This window comes from Dermacentor variabilis, unplaced genomic scaffold (genome assembly GCF_050947875.1).
Source record: "Dermacentor variabilis isolate Ectoservices unplaced genomic scaffold, ASM5094787v1 scaffold_19, whole genome shotgun sequence".
NCBI lineage: Eukaryota > Metazoa > Arthropoda > Arachnida > Ixodida > Ixodidae > Dermacentor > Dermacentor variabilis.
Genome location: NW_027460357.1, coordinates 2,018,264 through 2,039,816, shown reverse-complemented (window position 1 = coordinate 2,039,816; position 21,553 = coordinate 2,018,264). Strand labels below are relative to the sequence as shown.

Sequence of the window (21,553 nt, the reverse complement as noted above, 5' to 3'; positions counted from 1 at the left end):
CCCTGAGTTAAATTGTGCCGCCGCGCTCCAGCTGTTGCATTTCGTGTAGGGCTACTGACAGAATGCGGTTTCCAGGTGACACGATGGCCTCGACTGGAATAAACGCACACGACACCAAAGATTGAGTAAGCCTGAAAATATTTTATTTGCATTTTACAAGTACAACAAAAAGCACACGTCTACGCATCCACACAAACGCAGTTACATAGTCAAGAACATAGTCAAGAAATGGCTCATTAATAAGGGTAGCACAAACGCACAAGAAAGAAGACCTAAGCTACAAAACGTACGGTCGGCTGCTAAGTATAATAATTTCCCTGTCACCGCGTGTCACTTTTATACAGCATCGTTACAGCACTACCAGGCCGGGTAGTTCGGCGGAAAGAACGCAACAGCTTATGCGGCCGTCAGCTGCCTCTTCCTTACGGGTGTCATAATTATCCTAATCTCCGCATCAACGTCGTGCAAGTTCGCATACAGGTATCTGTATCTGAACCATATGTGCCAGCTTAATACACGTGTAGTGAAATTATGATAACCACTGCGTCTTATCAAACGTATTGGTTTTGCAAATGCGCATTACAGCTGACGGAACGACATACTGTAAGTGAAGCACAAGAGAGCAAGGACAAAAGGAGGATACAACACTTGAAGAAATGAAGAATTAGTAGGCATACAGCAAACAAGCGATGACGGAGAACACACAATGATGATCGGGTGTTCTGTGACATCGGTTTGCGTACTTGCGGTGTTACGGAGATCAACGGCATAAAAACGTACCTTCAAGCGTACTCCCTCAACCTCCGCCGCATTCATTATGATAATCAACGCCTAAACAAAATGAGGCACTATTCTTTGCCAAGAGTAGACCTTTTTACAGCAAGTCTATGTAATGACTCGCAGACGAAACCACAGCATGCTTTCGAAAATGTTTTACCGCCGTAGTATTCGAACGCCAACGGCCAGGAAACACATCGATACCAATAGGCTGTCGGCTGTCGGTGGTTAATCGAGCACAAAAACCTTGACGCTATGACTAAAAAGCAGCTTCAACAATCAAATTTTTAAAAAATCAACTGCCTATTTGCATGAGGTAAGAAAGCATCCTTAGACACCTCGATTGTTCATGTCAATGGTCTGTGTAAATTAAAAAATTCAGCATGTTCAGCGCCCCTAGCAGAGAAAGCACAAATTAAAGTATTCGATCAAATTACAGTAGCTCCCCTTGCGCGCTTACGCTGAAACGCGCCTCGATTGATTTTTCGCCCTCTGTGGCCATTTGTTGAACTTGAGAGTGTGCGGGGCCTGCTAGAATATGATGGTATCAATCCCGATGTCGATGCGGCCACAGTCACCCTTCCTGAGGCCCTAGGGTTCAGAGATGATAGTCATGTAAATAAATATGCGGTGGAAATTAGCAAAAGGCGATTGGAGGACTGGTGGCTCAAAAGCAGAGAGGTGACATAAGGTTAATAGGGTAGGAAGACGTATTTAAAGAAAATCGAGAAATTCAATAACACACAACACAGATAAAAATAATAGGCAAAATAACAATCTGAGCATGGTGGCAACTGCCATCGCCCCGTTTCAAAGGGGACGCTCCTACCTTCCATCCATCCATCCATGCATGAGAATGCCGGTATATTGTGGATTCGGATTGGCATCGTTCTCGTAAAAACAGGACACCTTGAAGACGGAACGTGTCTGCATTCACCCGGTCGACGGAACGCAGGCGTTAGGTTCACCTATAGAGTTCACCAAAACGTCACGTCCGGGATGTGTGACATTTGTTCTTTGTTTTTCGCGTCCGTGATGTCACATCCGCCTTTGGTTTTGGCGGCAGAATGGCAAGCTCAAAGAGGAGCTTCGCTCAAACAACTGCACAAAGATTTGGATCGTTTATTTTTTGGTGCTTGTGCTAGCGTAAGCTATCGTAAGTACTTAACTTTTCCATTCGATGTGCATCTACTATGCAAACCTACGCTTTCGGCTGCCTGATACTTCATTTCCAGGTTCCTTACCAGCTTATTTACCTTGTGACGCATCCCACGGACCGCCACGCCGATCAGCGAGTGCTACAGTGTACTAGCGCCGAGAATGCATATTAGACGACACTGTTTATCTTAGGTTCCTTCAGACTTCGTAAGAGCCTTTTTCACAATCACTTAAATGTAAAATTACCTGGTTATTGCATATCATATAAAATAAGGCGGGGACAGAGGGAGAGAACACATAAACAGCACGGGCGGTTTATGTATTCTCTCCCTCTGTCCCCGTCTTATTTGTGGTCAATATGATATGCAGTAAATACCAACTAGACCAAAGTGAAGTTCTTCTGAAGCATTACCTGGTTACGGTGCTGCTACACGGCAGAATGTGTAAATGGCAGATGACCCAAGTGCGGCATGTGCGCGGACTTGTTTAGAAAAAATTATCAGTATTCATCATTATCATCAGTATTCATCATTTATTTCGCAATGTAAACGAACATTCCTGACGCATGGTTCAGGTCTGCCGTCCGCCGACTAAGGGCGGTAGTGAATGAAGTCGCTAAATGAGTGCTTTGCGGCGTCATTGCACGCGCGAGAAACAGCGTTCGTTTTATAGCCATAGTAATATCGCTGCGCTGTCAACAGCCATTCTCTGGTAACCTTTCTCCGCAGCGTAACGCTCGAGTGCTCTGTGCAGATGTGACGGAGGTTGTGTGTGCGGTCGGTATTTGTGATTTTCTAGAAAGAAGCTTAATTACAAAGTGCATAATCAGGCTGCGTGGTCGTCCGTTCTACTAGAGCGGGACAATCAATAAACGATACAAGCATGGACGTACACATGCTGTTTCCAAATAAACCTTAAGGTGGGTGCATTTAATACTGGTGGTTTAATCGTGGATGAAAGACTGGGATGTTCTCTTTATGTGCTTGCTTCAAAGTAGAATAAATCGAAACTTGGCCAGCCAATTTTGCTAGTGTTATAAGGTTTTGTGAGAAAAGGTGTTGTGTATTGCTTTGTAACGAGCGACTTTAAGAGTGCAGCATTGTCTCCCATCGCACGTGTATTATGCCGGCTGGAAGTTATGTTCATGTGCTCAACAGTGCTTCAGGAACCCTCTGAGCGCTTACACGTTGATATTACAGCCACTTGTGAATTCTGGTCCTAATGTAAGCATTAAGGGGTTTTAGCACTCATTTTCGTGATAACTTTAGACATTAATTCTATGGTGTGTATTGTTGACTGACAAGAGAAGCTTGGTCTGGTAAGTTTTACATCTTGACACTAAGAACCTGTGGCATGATGAGTTTACCCAAAAGAACTAGTGCACGTGCCATCACATATACATTAATTGTCCTTACCTTGTTGTGCTTTGAGTCCTGAACATCACTGTCAGATCTTTTCCATCTTGTCAAAACGTTAAACATCTATGGTAATTGATGTCTAAACATTGTAGTACATATGCCTTTGTGCTACCATCAGTGAGAAACAGGGGTCAAGGTTCCTGAACAAGAACAAACTTTAATTTGGCTTGTTTGCCATTGGATGCACACTCAATATCTGCTTAAGAATCTTCCCTGAAGCCCACTGCGCAGACTGCTTTGATAGCCTTATCGTGGAGTGTCACTCAGTGATGCGCACAGCTGTGGCTGAAATGACTGTGGCACTTCGGCATGCTGCAGACATGGTGGTAGATGTACTAAATAAGGTGTGTCTGATTTATGCACAGTTTACTGCACCATGCGCACCAGTCATGGTGTGCTGTCCCATAGCCCTCAATTCTTTGGTGCAAAAGCATGCTGCTGCACAACAGTTCTCATTTGTGGCATGGTGTAGGCAATGTGCCACTGCGTTGCAGGGAACCACTGCATCTGCTCGTTAGTTGGTGCTGCTGAGGTTCGCAGCACCATGCAAACGATGCTCACAGGGGTGATGTTTGCAGACCCAGTGGGCACTTCCAGTGGGTGTGCATACACTCTGTAACTTCTTTGACGAAGTTTCAACATGCAGCCAGAAAAGTGTCCAGCACATTGATATTTGTTGGGGGCACTGTTACTTTAAAACCTAGTTAATATGTAGTTGGCGGGTAACGTGGATCAAGTATGCACTAATCGATGTACTAATTAGCCAACAATCACAGATGAGCAGCTATAGACTTACCGGCTAAAAAAAAACATGTTAATTCTCACTCAAACACACGCAGACAAGCTTTATTTGCGGGCAGGCAGCAAAAAAACTTGTTACTTTCACTTGCCGCAGTAGCGACCTTGCAGTGGTGACGGCATCCTAAAACACGGCAAGTCCACCAGCCAGTTTCTCCATCAGTCTCCACTTCTCTGCAAATGCCCTGATGATAGTCAACACACTAGCCATGTCAGATACGGAAGTGCCATCATCCATGTCGTCATCTGTGACGATGACGTGGAAGTGCAAGAAGATATAGGAGCAGGAAACACGTCATGGCTACCGGGTTTTGACTTCACTATCGGTGGCAATGCAGTACGGGAAAGGTCCGTGTGCCACAATTTTGCTATCTATGATCTGCAAGCACAACATTTTGCCAATGTCACACTTGTACACGCCGAAAAATGAAGTAAATGCTACGCATTAACCACTTGGCATGCATCAAATGACTATGGTTTAAGCAACGAGAAGAAAGGGGGTTAACCGAGCGGCCCGATTTTTATTAGTCACATCATGAGAAGCCAACAAACACTGACACCAAGGACAACATAGGGGAAATTAGTTGTGCTTAATAAATGGAATGAAGAAACGATAAATTAATGAAATTAAAGTGGACGAAAAAACAACTTGCCGCAGGTGGGAACCAAAGCCACGACACTTTAATTTCCATTAATTTATCGTTTCTTCATTCCATTTATTAAGCACAACTAATTTCGCCTATGTTGTCCTTAGTGTCAGTGTTTGTTGGCTTCTCATGATATGGTTTAAGCAGTCATTCGTCAGTCATGCTTGTACCCTCTGAAAAATGAAGTAAATACTACACATTAACCGTTTGGCATGCATTAAGCAACTATGGCTAAGTGCTCAGCCAATGCATCGGGTTGGGTGGCGACAGGGCAGGGGATTCATTATGGCTACATTTAAATTGGAATTGCTTATTAAGTAGGTACATGCATATTGCGTTTTTCTTGTGGACGATGCACGCAGGCGCCCCGACGAAGACGACGAACGCTCTCTGGCTCTCGAGCTGTCGGCTGAACTAAAGCCCCTGCATCTACACGCCACCGCCGCTTCGGCGGAAACGTGTATAGAGGGGCTTTAGGCTGAACTGGCCAGCACCGCATTATCCTTTGTAAATAATCTCCAGTTCTTAATCCTTCGTTTGCGCAACATTTTGGTGGGGGGTGCCGTTCCCCGTCCTCGCCACGGAGCTCCGCAGCGGCCGCACCATCCTGCTTTCCGCCACGGCTCCCGGTGACGACACCTCATCTGCTTCTTCTGCTGCGACCCCGCCAAAAACTTCCATTACGGTTACTAACCCCTGAAATCCTGGCATATTCTCCGGCCAAGATAATGTCGACGTTGAGGACTGGCTCAACCTGTATGAGCGTGTTAGCCAAAACAACCGCTGGGACCCTACCATTATGCTAGCAAATGTTCCATTCTACTTGGGTGGAACTCCTCGTGTCTGGTTCCAGACACACGAGGGCAAGATCTCTAGCTGGGATGCTTCAAGGAGAAGCTCAGCGACCTCTTTGCAAATCCCACCGTTCGGCAGCTGGCTGCTAGAAATGAGCTTGCTACCAGAGTTCAGTCTTCTTCTGAATCGTATGTCTCATACATACAAGAAGCGCTCGCTCTTTGCCGGAAAGTCAATGACAAAATGTTTCAGGTTGAGAAAGTCGGCCACATACTCAAAGGGATCGCGGATGACGCGTTCAACTTGTTAGTCTTCAACAATGTGTCCACCATCAACGTCATTGTCAAGGTATGCCGCCGCGTCTTTCCACAGTTCTCCCAGCTCCCTAACACGGCTGCGAGGTCGTCTTGCGTCGACCTTACCGCTTCACCACCCTTAAGTGAGCACGTCACACTATTGTTCACCGTGAAATCGAGGCTACAAGTCCTGTGCCATTCCATCCACACCCACTTAACCCCACCATTGACCAACCAGCCCTAGCGATCTCTCATTCAGGCAGTTGTGCGGCAAGAATTTGCCAACCTCGGTTTTCCTGCTGCCTGCTCCATCTCCTAACCTGACGCCCGACTGGTTCCGACAGCTTTGCGTCACAGCGATCTGTATTTCCCTCCCAGGTACCGCAACCCTACCCAGTGGAGAACTCCGGACAACAAGCCCTTTTGCTTCCATTGCCTCCGCATTGGCCACGTCGCTTCCACTGCTGCACCTCCTGGACATCGCCATATTCTAGCTCTTTTTCCCCGTCTCCTTGCCCATATGCCGACCCATGCCGTTACTCGCCTCACCGTATGCCTCCTACCTCAGGCATCACCTCAGCGCTGTCAGTCCCCGTCGAACCAGCCACACTGCTATTCATCGCCGACCAATTATGGACCCATTCCCGGACAGAAAACTAGACCATGCAGCTCCTGGGGGTAGTGCTGCATTATCTTCGTTGTGTCAAAATCCTCCATTGACGCTCCCAGCGAACCAGAACTTACTTGATGTTCACGTCGACCGTGTCCCTCTGACGGCGTTAATAAATACTGGCGCCCAGGTGTCCACAATGAGTTGTAAGCTCCATAGTTGACTGAGGAAGGTTCTCATGCCTCCTACTACTCGAGCCGTACGCGTGGCCGATGGTAGCACTGTTGACGTTGCAGGAATGTGCACTACCCCTATCAGTATCGCCGACCGCCACGTTCCTGTTCTTTTTACAGTGCAGATCGATTGTCCCCATGACCTAATCCTTGGACTCGACTTTCTTACGGCGCATTCAGCTTTGATTGACTGTTCTGCCAGTACCCTATGCCTCGAACTTCCTCTACTCGTGCATATTCGTGTCGAACTGCCGAACAATTTTAGTATGACCACCTTTGTCCGCCTGTCGCCTAAAGCCTTGACTTTCGTCGATTTGCTATCATCTTTTCCTGTGCCAGATGGTGATTATGTTGCCACACCTGCTCCTGATGTCCTTTTGATGCGCAATATCTCTCTGCACCACTCCGTCATAACCCTCGCCGATAACCGGACATGCCTCCCCGTTGTCTATTTTGACCTGACAAAGGAAGTTCTACCCCAAGGCATATCGGCTGCAACACTGCATGCTATAGGAGTTGACCACGTCACAACATTCTCAGTAGACGTCTGCTCAGATTCTTCACCATGTCTACAGGATGCTATTTGCCCTGATGCAACATTTTGTCCCATGATTGCTGCGGACCTATTGCCTGAACAAGCAGCAAGTCTGTGTCGCCTTTTGGTTTCCTACCACGACATCTTCGACCTCAACAATCTCCAATTGGGCCAGACTTCAGTTGTTAAGCATCACATAAATACTGGTGATGCCAGTCCTATTCTTCGCCGGCCATATCGAGTTTCTGCTTTAGAGCATAAGATTATTCAAGATGAAGTGAACAAGATGCTTGCAAAAGGTATTGTTGAACCTTTGTCGAGCCTTTGGGCGTTGCCCATGGTACTTGTTAAAAGGAAAAATGGAACATGGTTTTCTGCGTAGATTATCGTCGTCTAAACCGCATTACCAAGAAAGATGTCTACCCCCTTGCCTCGCATTGATGATGCCCTCAATTGTCTCCACGGTGCCAAATACTTTTCATCAATAGACCTTCGGTCTTGGTTATTGGCAAATATCTGTGGATGAAAAGGACCAAGTGAAGACCGCATTCGTCACCCCTGATGGTGTATATCAATTCTATAACAAGGTTTTACTGTACAATGGTAATATTTATTATTATTTATTTATTTTTAAAGCTCCTGGCAGATTTGCTTGACTATGCTCCAGGACGAGCAGGCAATGTTGTTTATGGCACAACTTTGTGGAAGCATAAAAAGCTTGCACTGATTCAAAAAAGCAGCCATAAGCACGAGACCATGAACTGATCCAATCAAGCAAATAACACGGCCTACCCCTCATCGCTTGATAGAAAAGTGTGAGTAGTGTGCTGCATCAGCACCCATGGCACTGTTTATCTGCTGCACCGGCACCGCTGCCCATTTAAGCACCTGTTCTGTGTACCACATGAGTATCTGTTGCATCAATAGCGATGTCTGCATTGACAGCTTTCTCAATCACCTCTCAGCATCAGCACAGGGTGCCATTGTTTCTAGGAGTGCTTTGTTGAATCTTTCTATGTTGTCAAAAGTGATTCGAAACAGTATTTCACTTGGAGTTTGGTTGTTCTTCATTGACCATATTTGCCCTGTCTGTTTTTGTGTGTGTGTCATTTTATGGCTGTTTGATTCACCAGCACCATTTCAAACAGTTCACATGGTACTGAACCCTACCATTCATTTCAGTGCCTCATTGATAGTGCCTTCTAACCCTTGCTATTCATTTCAAAAGGGGCTTGGTTGGTTAACAATTTTTCAGCACCATCCCTCGGTGCAGCATGTTTCATGCATTGCTACCTTGGCGCAGAAGTACAGGTGCTAATCAGCGATGCAGCAGACAAGACACCATCGAAACCCCACTTACATCTTCTGCATCTACAGCATGCTAGTGTACATGCTTTGCATGCATGTACACTAGCATGTTCTGTATTTGCCGTTAGGCTGCAAATCAACTGTCTGTATTGATCAACTCAATGCTACTTCAGATTAAATATGCCTCTGTCAATACATCTGCATTGGTAGTTTTCTTGTGCTCTTATTGCCTTGTAAAATTTAATACAGAAAAACAATTGTCTGCATCCTTGTTAACAAAGGCATGACCAGTTCATTCCAAGATACTGACGTTCACTTCCACGGTGCACTTTGCTTTTAGAAAATGCTGTCTGATCATCTGTAGCGAAAAAAAAATTGATATTTATTAACATATAGGATGCATTTAAACTACTTCTCTCATCGGCAGAACTAACCTTACCGTTCCAAACATTTACTCATTTCTCTACATTATTTTTTGCTTCCAGTACAAATGGAAGTACAAATGGAAGTACAAATGGCTTTCTGCTATTTTTATGACCAATAAGCTCAAGACATTGGCTTGTATCTGGAGTTCAGGACCAGTCATTGCACTGTACTCTGCCTCTTAAGCTTATGCAGACGAACTCGAGCTAAAGGTTTGTCTCACCTGCACCATCTGAAACATTATGAGGTGCTTCACTCTTCCATTAATTTTAGTGGTGCAGCAACCCCATCATTCGTTTCAAAACGAGCAGGCATAGGTGCCGATTACGGGAAAGCTCTGGGGCCCGAGCTCCCTCTGGAGTTTTCGGGGGGTGCTCAGCCCCGGGTGATGCCAAATACCACCCCATACACACACACACACACCCCTAAAGTGCCATTACCAGAGCTTTGTAACCCACATCGTTTGAGGTTTCTTTTGACTTTCCTCGACTTTTTCACTTGAAATTTTACAGAGCTTACTGCATCATTGTTGGTGTGGACGTGCACGGCTTTTAATTCATACTTTCGCTTTATTTCTGCAAGTCCTGAGAATAGGAGGACACGCATATTAGAAGCACTAGCGGCGGCTGCCTCGTACATATTTTCTCACTTCAACCTTGTTTTAAATTTCCACGTTAAACACCATGCATATACACCATATATATAAATATACACACAGGACAGAGTTTATTATATTTTTAAAAGAAAAGGAGGTAGCCAATTAAACATTACTTCTAAAGGTATAGATAGCCTATGCCTAGGGAATGAATATGTTGCTGTATGTTCACCATGCTTCAAATTGCTTTGCATGCTTTTTTGACCGTGAAATAACCTATAGACTTCAATGACCCCTTCAGCAGAGTCTTTAATCAGTGGCGTGTGAAATGCATGTGAATGTTGTGTGTCTCAGTATTCCTTCTCTTTCAACTAAGCAATGCTAACGACTCATGAAAAAAACATTTCTAATAATTTACAACATATATTAGGGAAGGAAACATCATCAGTTGCATGCAAACGTCATAAATATATGCACGGTGTCCCGATTAATTATCATGCACCAATATTTTAAAAAAGGGCAATGCGTTACTAGAAGAAACCTAGTGTTTACAGTACAGTGGAGTAGCTGCCAGTAATTTTTTTGTTTTTAATTCTAAATAATTACCTAACTTGAGACATACTATCCTAATTATCAAAGTGTCAGTGAGGCATTTGAAGGCACAGCCAAGGGGCATCTAACTACGGTATTTTCAGCAACAAACTAATTGCATACTAATTTTTTACCAACTGATAAATAAACCTCACGAAATATGGAGAATACCAAGTAACTGCACTCCCACCCAGATCATGAAGCAGTGCCCTCGGACAGGCTGCTTCCGAGTTAGCCAGAACGAAATAAAGAAAAACATTGTGATCGAGCAAGTTCCTTATCTGCCATGTCCCGGCTGAAGTAACACGTCGTGTTTGATGTTAGTTGGAAAACAGTTGTGATAGCTGTTGTCTTAGCATCAATAAAGTGCACGGATGTCTCATTTTTCGTTTTGCTTTTCCTACAAAAGCGAATTGGCAACGTCGGTGCAAAGGTTTAACTGTGCGTTTTGTTTCCATGTCTTTCTCTATTGAGCAGAAAGTAAACATGATTCTTGCCTTAAGATCTGCAAGTGACAAAAAGAGGAAGGCCGCAAATATATATATATCAGTCATGGAAGGGTGGTGGTAGACCAAATGCATCGACTATCATCAGAAATTATGAATACCTGAGCCAAACCGGCAGCTTCAAGAAACGGCAGCGGAGGACTCCATCTTTGAGTCCTAACCTACGCACGAGTGTTCTAGCATTTATGGCCTCAAACCCTTGTGCTAGCGTGCAAGACGGGGCCATCGAGGTACCAATTTCCAAGTCATCAGTTTGGAGGATTGTAAATGACGGCCTTTCGCCCGTACCACCTGAACCAGCACCAATGCTTAGAAGATAGGGACCTGTAGAATCGTCTAGATTTCTCGAATTGGGTCCTCGCAGAAGCCTATGAGTCTCCAGACTTTTGGAGCAAGATAATGTGCACAGATGAAGCCAGTTTTCGCAGAAGCACCTAGGTAAATTTGCATAATGCACACTATTGGAGGGACTCCAATCTACATTAAGTAAAGCGCAATGAGCCCCAGTACCAGTGATTGCTCAATGTGTGGTTTGGAATTTAGCCCCAGTGCAATAATCAGTACCATTTTCTTTGATCACGCACTGACTGGACAGCGTTACGTGAACGAAATCCTTGAAGGAGTGGTGGATGAGTTTCTCAGCAAAGTTCCGCTGTCACGTCTTCCACTTCTGCGGTATCAGCAAGACGGGCCACCTGCATGCAGCAGCAGCTGAGCACGAAACTGGTTGGGTGCTACTTTTCACGCGCTATAGATTGGAAGGCACGAGCCTGTAAATTGGCCGGCTAGGTCACCTGACCTCTCTCTGTTCAATTTCTTTCTTTGGGGTTATGTGAAAGATTGTGCTTACATGATCGAGACGGACATCAGATTAGGTCAAGGTAAGGATAACGGATGTCTGCCGTAGAATTCCGGCATCGGTCATCAAGAAAGCCACTAAAAGTGGGATAAAATAGACAGTACTGCGTAGCTGCAAAAGGAGACCTATTTGAACACGTCCTTTAGGCTGATGTTCAACGGAGCCAGAGTCCTTCCATTTTTTTTTCTGGTCACGAAACTGCCGCCTCAGTTTCATATAGGGCCAGCGCCCGCCGCTAGAGGCGCAACCGTGCATGAGAGGGCATGCGAACGCCGCTACCGCTGTGATTGTGTGTGGGGCAGCCTCGGTATTCTAGCTTTCTCAACTTCCTCTACCGTCGCTTTAGTCTCACGTAACTATTTTTAGCATTGAATATGCTTAAATTACTGCCTGAGCGTGTCTTCTGCCATGATATGAGCGCCCGGGATGAAAAGAAGCCGCTCATAACATAAAGCTTGCGGCGGTCCCAGACCAAAAAAAAAAATGTAAAAATCTGGGATTTTAAGAGCCAGAACTGCTATACGATTACGAGGCACGCCGTAGTGGGGGACTCAGGATTAATTTTGACCACCTGGGATCCTTTAAAATGCACCTAAATTTAAATAAATGTAAATAAATGTCTGAATGAGATTTAGGTAGGATTAATGCAAGACAAACTTCGCTACTAGATGTCTTTAAATGCACCTAAAGGTCGGCAAAGCGATGCCATTTCTGAATGAGATTTAGATAGGATTAATGCAAGACAAACCTCGCTACTAAATGTCTTTAACTTGCACCTAAATTTAAATAAACGGGCCGGGCGGTCTCGGTCCAGATTTCTTCGTCATCGCCGTTCGCCTCAACACTTCGGTTGGCTCCGCTTTTTAATATTTGCCTGAAATTAAACGCCGCGCATTCGCAACAGAGCGTCAGTGGTCCCACTTATCACCAGATGCAAACATATGGGCTGTTGCACCCGCGCTTAAGCGCCAACTCTCCGTTGCGCATAGCGCCAGATTGTTCGCCGAGCACAGCTGTTCACTTTCTTGTAAACTATGGCAGAGAAGGACTCTGACTGTGGGCAGTATCTTATAAGGAGATCAAAAGAATGAAATTGTTATTGCAAAGGGCCGCTACCGTAGAATACTTAATGACAAAGAAAAGGAAATTGAGCGCCAGATTGTTCGCCGAGCACAGCTGTTCACTTTCTTGTAAACTATGGCAGAGAAGGACTCTGACTGTGGGCAGTATCTTATAAGGAGATCAAAAGAATGAAATTGTTATTGCAAAGGGCCGCTACTGTAGAATACTTAATGACAAAGAAAAGGAAATTGAGCTGCTCCATGCGCTTAAGATTTCGCTGCAAAGCGATGCCATTTCTGAATGAGATTTAGGTAGGATTTGTGCAAGACAAACTTCGCTACTAAATGTTTTCGGTGCGACTTTTAGCAACGGATTAAAGCGAACGTGAACTGTTAAGACCTGCACAGTTGAAACTAGCTGTATTTTAATTAGGCAATTGCCTTAGCAAGCAGTCGTTTAGAAGCGTCAGTAAGCCCGGCACTTATTCACGCTGCTCGTGGTTTCGACGCAGAAACGACGAGACTAGGTATTTTGGTTCTTAATGCGCAACTATTTGCAATATGTTAAAAACTTTAACAAACTTCTTGCATTGTGAATGGTGGACCATTCATGAATTATAATTCAATTAAGAAAAAAAATAGAACTTGTTGGTGCAAGAACAACAAACAAGCACGATCATTTATTTATCATGTAAAATAAGCGGAGCGAAATACAGACAGCACAGAGGCGTCCGGTCACGAATGGTCCACCATTCACAATGCAAGAAGTTCGTTAAAAGCATGACACTGATATAATAAGCATAAAGAAATAACATAAAACGTGGGGGCAGGAAACAAACACCAGCAAACGAATGGCAATTAATACAGAATGCATAATCGATTGTTTCTATAAACAAGAAAGTGTAAAGCATAAGCATTTTATTACACATGGCAAAATAACTGTCAAACGAACACAAGTAGCCACATCCCGAATGCAGCAATTTTTTAATGGCTTGTTAGAGATACCACCCTCCTACTTCTTCAGCTGTTACTTGCAACACGTGTTCGGCGTCGTTGTCCCACCCCGCCACTTCAACTGAACAGCCCAGCACTCGAAAAATAGTGCAGCAGATGCACAGAACCCACCCGTTCACTCAGCTCGCCTCGCACTGCGCACGCGTTTCGGTACGCGAACGATGCCCTCTGCGGCACAGTGGCGCCGCGTCGCGGCACCTTTGGGCAGCATATGAACCTCTCCCATAGCGTGACGGCGGAGTTTCGTGACCAGAAAAACATGGAAGGACTCTGACGGAGCTTACGAATTCATAAATAATAAGAGCACACAGTTTTTTTTTGTCTGTGTGTGTGTGCCCACATTCTGATTGCCAGTTCGGCTCATAGAAGTGGTATATATAATTTCGTGAACGCGTTCGTTCTGTCTTTTCTCTACAAGTTGGTCGCTTTCCAGTGTGTTTATTTCGCTTTTATTTGTTGACACGAACCTGTTTTTGCAGCACATATACACTTTCATAAAAAATAAAACGCTCACTTTTTAATGGCTTTGGTCCGAAGCAAGTTTCTGGTGCGAAATATAACTTCGCCCGCACTCTTTCGCTGCTGTGCGAGCAAAGGCTGAATTTTGAAACATTCTGTGCCTATTACATTTCTCTTCACTCTTCGTGTGTGGTCAGAGCTGCACATTGGCTGCGTTATCAAGGGGCTTTTATTATCATTGATCAGTCGGCCTTGAGAGAGGAATAATAAGGGTGACGTAGAGAGAAAGGAGTAGCTGCGAAGCAGCGAAACCTGCTGTTGGGGCTCCTTCCGTACCATTATCAAGGTGGTGCGCTGTCTCTTCGGGTTTGCAATAGGCAATGCAGTTGTTTTCGATCAGCTTATTTGAGGGCACTGCTTTACGATGCGGGTGAGAGTTACCAAATTAAATCTCAGTAACGAAAGAATTTCTGGCGGCTACTCCACTTTACTGGGAACAATATGCACTAGGTTTTCTTCGAGTAACGGAACTGTTCTTTTTTTAAATCTTAGTGCATGAGAGCTGTGGAACACTCTCTCTCTTCATCCCCATACCCCTTTCCCCAGTGCAGGGTAGCAAATCGGACATGCGTCTGGGCAACCTCTCTGCCTTTCCTCTCTCTCTGTATAATTCACTCAGTAACCGAAATGAGGCCAAGCCGGATTCACTCGAAATCAGAATCAACAGCAGTCATGTGCGGTAGCGCTTATGCTCGGACTAGGAGAAAAAAAAAAGAGAGAGGCTGCAGTTTTGCAGAAAGGCGAAGCAGTGTTAGTGATAGCCAAGTATGTGACAATTACACGAAGGAAGATTACACCACCAAGGGGACTCAGGCTGTGAAATTGGACTGTCTCCTACTATGAGGTCTTGCAATATATACTTAGCACCGTAGCTTCAGTGCTCAAGTCTTCAAGGTCACACGAAGTTTCTTGAAGTGCAAGATATATATATATATATATATATATATATATATATATATATATATATCGTAAGGAATCGCTTTATTCCAGCCAAGCTCGGGCTACTACCTCGAGGATTAAACTGTGCTGCTGGTGATGATATATGCAGATGGAAAAGATGTGCAAATGATGAAGTTGAAAGTCAGGCATGTGTTGCGCCCACACTCTCTCACTGTGTCCCGCAGGGGCGTCTGCATGAGCAGGCGTTTGGTGTGTTGCGACACCACGTACCCGAGCACACGAGTGTTGGACCCTCTCGCGTGTAGCCGTGCGCGGCTTAGCCGTGTCCGGGGAAACGGTAATCCTGGGGGTTGAGCCGATGCTGGGTGTTCAGACCTTTAAGGCCCCCTGGCGGAGGCAACACACCTCTTTGGCCTCTGCTTCACGTAGACGGCACCCCCGGACTGATCCACCCGGGGGAAATCGGCAGTCGCCTTTTCCTGTCCTCCTCTCCAATCTTCGTCTTTCTCTCTCGCCTTTTTCAATTTTCCTGTCTTCTCATCACTTCTCCTCACTTCCTAGTTTCCCGGCGGCAAGGGTTAACCTTGTGTAGCTAGCCAGCCTTGGTTATGCTGTATTTGGTTATAGCAGCGATGTGCGGCTGGCGTTGGCAGGGTTTCTCTAGCAGGAACTTCTGTCACGTTCCCCTGTTGGGCTCCATGGTGGGTGGTCGGCATCGCGGCCGAAGATCCAACTGTACTTATGGAAAACGCTTTTCCTAAACTCCCTGATCACCTTCAGAAACGAGGGCGCACCGAAGAGGTCTTTCAGTTTTTCGCACGCCAAGTCCACAATTTTCCTCGTTTTCACGTGATCCATGCAGAAAAACCAGCTAAACAAGTGCGAACATCTCACCGTTCGTTGTATCTAAGTCTCTTACCGAAGTTTTTGGTCCAGGATATAAGGTGTCGAGGATGGCTAGCGGTGACCTCCTCTTGGAGCTCTGCGATCAGAAGCAATTTGAGAAACTGCCTCGGCTAGTATCATTTGGAGAGACCCAAGTGGTAGTAACCCCGCACCGCACGATGAATACCTCCCGCGGCGTTGTCTCGGACGATGATTTGCTGGAGCTCACTGAGGCTGAGCTCTTGGAGGGCTTCAGTGAACAGAATGTTATAAATGTCAAAAGAATTAAGATGAGGCGAGATGGAAAAGAAATCCAAATGAAACACTTGATAATCACCTTCGGTTCGAGTGTCCTGCCCGAGTCAATCGAGGCCGGGTACATCAAGCTCCGTGTTAGGCCGTACGTGCCAAATCCCCTCCGATGTTTTAAGTGTCAGCGTTTTGGTCACAGTTCGCAGAGCTGCCGAGGTCGCCAAACTTGTGCGAAATGCAGCGCGCATGAACACACTTTAGAAGCTTGTGAGAATTCTCTCCACTGTGTAAAATGTGATGGAGAGCACACCGCGTACTCGCAGTCGTGCCCATCCTGGAAAAAAGAAAAGGAAATTGTAACAGTTAAAGTAAAGGAAAATATAAGTTTCAAGGAGGCACGCAGGCGGGTATCGTACCTGCCCAAGAAAACCTTTGCCGATGTGGCGCGTCAGGGGGCAGCGTCAGAACATCCTCCGGCGGCTGTCCGACCCACAAGCAGTGAGTCGGCTGCTACGCCATCTGCCCCCGCGGCGGTTGCAGCTAGCGCTGCTCCGCCAACCCAGCAGACGGGGCCATCAACCCCGAAGGTGGGCGCAGCCGAGGCTGCCCCAACCACCGAGGCCCCCTCCAGCGCTGGCAACGGCCAGCACAGTCAAATCCCTCAGGGAGTCCCATCGACCTCCGGGCTGGTGGGCGCAGGGGTCTTGCCTTCCAGGGCGGGACTCTCTCGGAAAACCTCTCGCTCGCAAGAGCGCTTGTCCGGCGTCTCACAGGAGGCAATGGACACTACACCTGTCCTCAAGGCGCACCAAACGCCTAAGGAGCCCCGAGATTCGCTCGAACGCTTCAGAAAGGGCAAAAACCCTATTACAGGGCCTCGAAAGGGCTTTGTAATCTAAGGCATCCCTTCCGTTTCCGTAAACACAGCACCAATTTTCTTTAAATACGGATACACAAATCATTCAATGGAATGTCAGAGGTCTTCTTAGGAATCTTGATGATGTGCAAGAACTCATCCATAAACACAATCAGAAAGTGCTGTGTTTACAGGAAACACACTTAAAATCAATATAAACAAACTTTCTTCGAGAGTATGTTACTTTTCGCAAAGATCGCGATGATGCTGTCGCATCATCGGGCGGTGTTGCAATTGTAATTCAAAAAAGCATAGCCTGTCAACGTTTACAGCTACGAACGGCCCTTGAGGCAGTGGCGGTTTGAGTTGTTCTGCTAGACAAACTTATCACTATTTGCTCGCTTTATATACCCCCACATTACAAACTAAGCAAACATGAATTTCAGTCCTTTATAGATGAATTGCCAGAACCCCATGTTGTTCTGGGCGATTTCAATGCACATAACTACCTGTGGGGCGACCCTCGTATAGATGCGCGAGGACGTCTTGTTGAACAGTTCCTTTTTTCCTCTGGTGCGTGCCTGTTGAATAAGAAGGAACACACATATTACTCTCTTGCAAACAGAACCTATTCTTCAATAGATCTTAGCATAGTCTCCCTGTCTGTACTGCCTGAACTTGAATGGAAAATTACCTTACGGCAGTGACCACTTCCCTATACTGCTAAGATCACCTAAAGAAAACGAATATCCACCAAACGCTCCTAGGTGGAAGATTGAGACAGCTGATTGGGAGAAATTTCGATCTCTTACTAGTATCTCGTGGGCTGACATGTCTTCGTTAGGAATTGATGCTGCAGTGAAGTTCTTTACAGCCTTCATAATAGATGTCGCATCTAAATGCATATCAGAAGTAAATGGCTTGGCGTGACGGCGTGTCCCGTAGTGGAACGACGATTGTAGGATCACTCGTAAAAAACAGAACAGGGCGTGGGGGTTGCTACGCGCTTCTCCCACTGCGGAGAATCATGTCAATTTAAAAAAAATAAAGTCCCAAGGCAGGCGAACCCGCCGACAGGCCAGAAGAGAAAGTTGGCACAAGTTTTTTCGAGTATTAACTCGTTTAGAGATGAGGCCAAAGCCTGGAACAGGGTTAATAGGATTAGAGGGCGGCAAACATATTCACTCCCTCTGGTAAACACACAGGGCAATACACTGCAAGACCAGGCAGACTCACTTGGGGAGTATTTTGAGAGCGTGTCAAGTCCAACAAATTATTCACAATCTTTTCTCAAATACAAACAAATAGAAGAACGTAAGCCATTAACAAGAAAAAGTCGAGAGAATGAGCCTTAAAACCGTCCCTTTAGTATTGCCGAGCTGAGAGCTGCCTTGATCACATGCAAGAGCTCTGCACCAGGACCTGATAGAATTATGTACGACATAATTAAGAACGTACACACTGATACACAACTGACTTTACTTGCACTTTTCAACACTATTTGGGCTGCTGGATATCTTCCACTTGCATGGAGAGAAGCGATTGTGATTCCCATTCTGAAGCAAAGTAAGGATCCTTCGTTGGCGTCAAGTTACCGCCCGATAGCCCTCACAAGTTGCATTTGTAAGCTGTTTGAAAAAATGATTAATCGGCGACTCATACATTTCCTGGAATTAAACCAAATGCTTGATCCCTTTCAGTGTGGCTTCAGAGAAGCCCGGTCCACAATCGATCACCTTGTGCGCATTGAGGGAAACATTCGCGACGCCTTTCTACATAAACAATATTTCCTATCCGTATTCCTCGATATGGAGAAGGCGTACGACACGTGGCGCTACGCAATCTTGAGAGACTTGTCTGGAATGGGCATCCGTGGCAATATGCTCGCCCTAATAGAAAGCTATTTGTCCAACCGTACATTCCGCGTGAAAGTCGGGAGTGTACTTTCGCGTCCATTTATACAGGAAACTGGTGTACCCCAAGGAGGTGTGCTCAGCTGCACCCTCTTTATAGTTAAGATGAACACACTGCGCGCTTCATTACCACCAGCTATTTTTTTATTCCGTCTACGTAGATGACATACAAATAGGTTTTAAATCCTGTAACCTTGCAGTGTGTGAAAAACAAGTACAGCAGGGATTGAACGAGATATCTAAGTGGGCAGACGAAAACGGGTTTAAAATTAACCCCCACAAAAGTTCTTGTGTTTTTTTTACTAGAAAGAGAGGCCTGGTTCCAGATCCTTCTGTTCAACTGTGTGGACATCAAATGCCTATCAACAAAGAACACAAATTTTTAGGTATTATACTGGACTCCAAGCTTACTCTTATACAGCACATTAAATATCTTAAAGAAAAATATCTAAGGACAATGAACTTGCTGAAAATTCTACCCCACTCAACACGGGGTAGCGACAGGAAGTGTCTGATGAATGTTTATAAGAGCCTAATTCGATCACGATTGGACTATGGTGCCGTCGTATATAACTCTGCCGCTCCGAGCGCACTAAAGATCCTAGATCCTGTGTGCCATCTAGGTATCCGTTTAGCCACTGGCGCTTTCAGAACAAGCCCGATTGAAAGCTTATACGCGCAATCAAATGAATGGTCCCTCCATCTACAGAGAACTTGCATCAGCCTTACATATTTGCTAAAAATACACTCCAATCATCAACATCCATGGTTTAACACTGTTAACGATATGACCTGCACTACACTTTTCCATAATCGTCCCTCTGTAAGAAAGCCTTTCTCGCTTCGAGTGAGGGAGCTTAGTGATGAGATACATGTCCCACTCCTCGAGCTTCTCCTAATGCATCCAACCAAGTTGTTACCGCCTTGGGAGTGGCAGGTCATAGAATGTGACATATCCTTTTTAGAAGTAACAAAACACGCACCAAAGATCGAAATACGAACTCATTTCCTAGAACTCCAGCACAAGCACTCCTGCGCAGAGTTCTACACAGACGCTTCGAAGTCTAATGCCGGGGTGTCGTATGCTGCCGTCGGCCCATCCTTCTCAGAATCCGATGTACTACATCCGGAAACAAGTATATTTACGCCCGAGGCCTACGCATTACTATCCGCTATGAAGCATATAAGAAAATCAAAACTTCTAAAGTAAGCCATATATACAGACTCCCTAAGTGTCGTGAAGGCCCTGATGTCACTTTATACACACAAAAATCCTGTACTTAATGAACTATATTCCGTCTTGTGTAAAGCATACAGATCTAACCAGCATATCATTATATGCTGGTTGCCAGGCCATAGGAGCATCGAGGGTAACGTTCTGGCGGATGAGATGGCCACATCAATCGCATCGCAAGCTTGCGATGCGATTGACGCAATCGCACCGCAGCTGGTAGCGGCACCGCTGCGGTGCCTGTCACAGATCTGAGACCTTTCTTGCGAAGGAGATTGCGAGACCACTGGCAACGCATGTGGTCTCGCATGTGGTCATGTGGTCAAGTGTAATGAGTATTGTGCATTGAAAGGGCCAAGGATGTTTTGTACATGCAAGGGAACACTATAGGCATTTGATAGCAGTTGCTTAGATGTACCACATTAACAGGAACCAAACAAACTCCCTTAGACATAAGCATACAGCAAATTCAAGGACTAGATGAAGCTTCAAAGAAGTAACTGCGTTTCATGTAGGATAGGATTGAAGGACCTTTGTGCATGAGATCAGTTACAAGAACACTAAATGAATGCAGTACAGTGTCTGTATCATATCTTACGCAGACCAAACTAGCCTGGAGCTTCAGCGTTCCTTGTCAGTTCATTTCAATAGGCACTACATTGTTCAAAGTGCAATATTGTTCTACAAAACATAATATGCAAGATGTAGCATGCTAACCCCCGTGGCTCAACAACTACTGAACCAAAACCTCAATGAGCAGTGAAGCTTCCTTGTAATTTTCATCGTAACCATGCTTTTGCTCTTGAAAGTGAACCTCTTTAGTGAATTTGCTTGTGTATTAATTTTTCTTTAGGCAAGTATTTTTTTACATGTCAATCTCTCAATCCTGCTTTCTCTTTCTGGAGCTAAAACAAAATGCCTCTTATTTCAATTTGATCTTTTGACCTAGGAAGCCATCATCTGGTGCTGTGTACAGCAAGCACATGCCTCGGGCAAGGAGGGAGGGAGCCAGCACCATATCTACATCAAGAACATCGGTGCTCAAAATAAACATTTTCTGTCCAAATAACTGTCTTTTTATACTTCCAGCATGAATTAATGTTTCTTTTGCCTTCACATGCAGGAAGGTTTATAGGAATAAATAGTGACTGTTAATGCCCAGGAAAAGCCTTGAAGCCGTTTTACTTGTGCAGTGGTAAAGTACGTGTGTACTTGAACTTGATAGTACAGAAACGAAAGGCAAAATAACAGGCACAATGCTCAGGGCAGCAGTCGTATAAATGGTAGATGAATGCAACTAATTGTGCTGTCCAGTTTCATTCAGTTTGACCAAGTGTTGCAAGAATTGCCTTCAAAATGCATCATTCAGTTTA

At 45.3% G+C, this 21,553-nt stretch overlaps 1 long non-coding RNA gene across 2 annotated transcripts; it reads left to right on the top strand.

Moving 5' to 3' along the window:
* The first annotated feature begins 1,834 nt into the window (after positions 1-1,834).
* LOC142568477 (uncharacterized) lies at positions 1,835-21,236 on the top strand. 2 transcript variants are annotated; one of them, XR_012825439.1, is made up of 3 exons: positions 1,835-1,933; positions 2,013-2,142; positions 21,130-21,236. It is a non-coding gene; the product is annotated as an uncharacterized LOC142568477 (long non-coding RNA). The 2 variants fall into 2 exon arrangements; XR_012825438.1 differs by lacking the exon at positions 2,013-2,142 and adding an exon at positions 4,249-4,499 and having other exon boundaries at positions 1,841-1,933.
* The last annotated feature ends 317 nt before the right edge of the window (positions 21,237-21,553 follow it).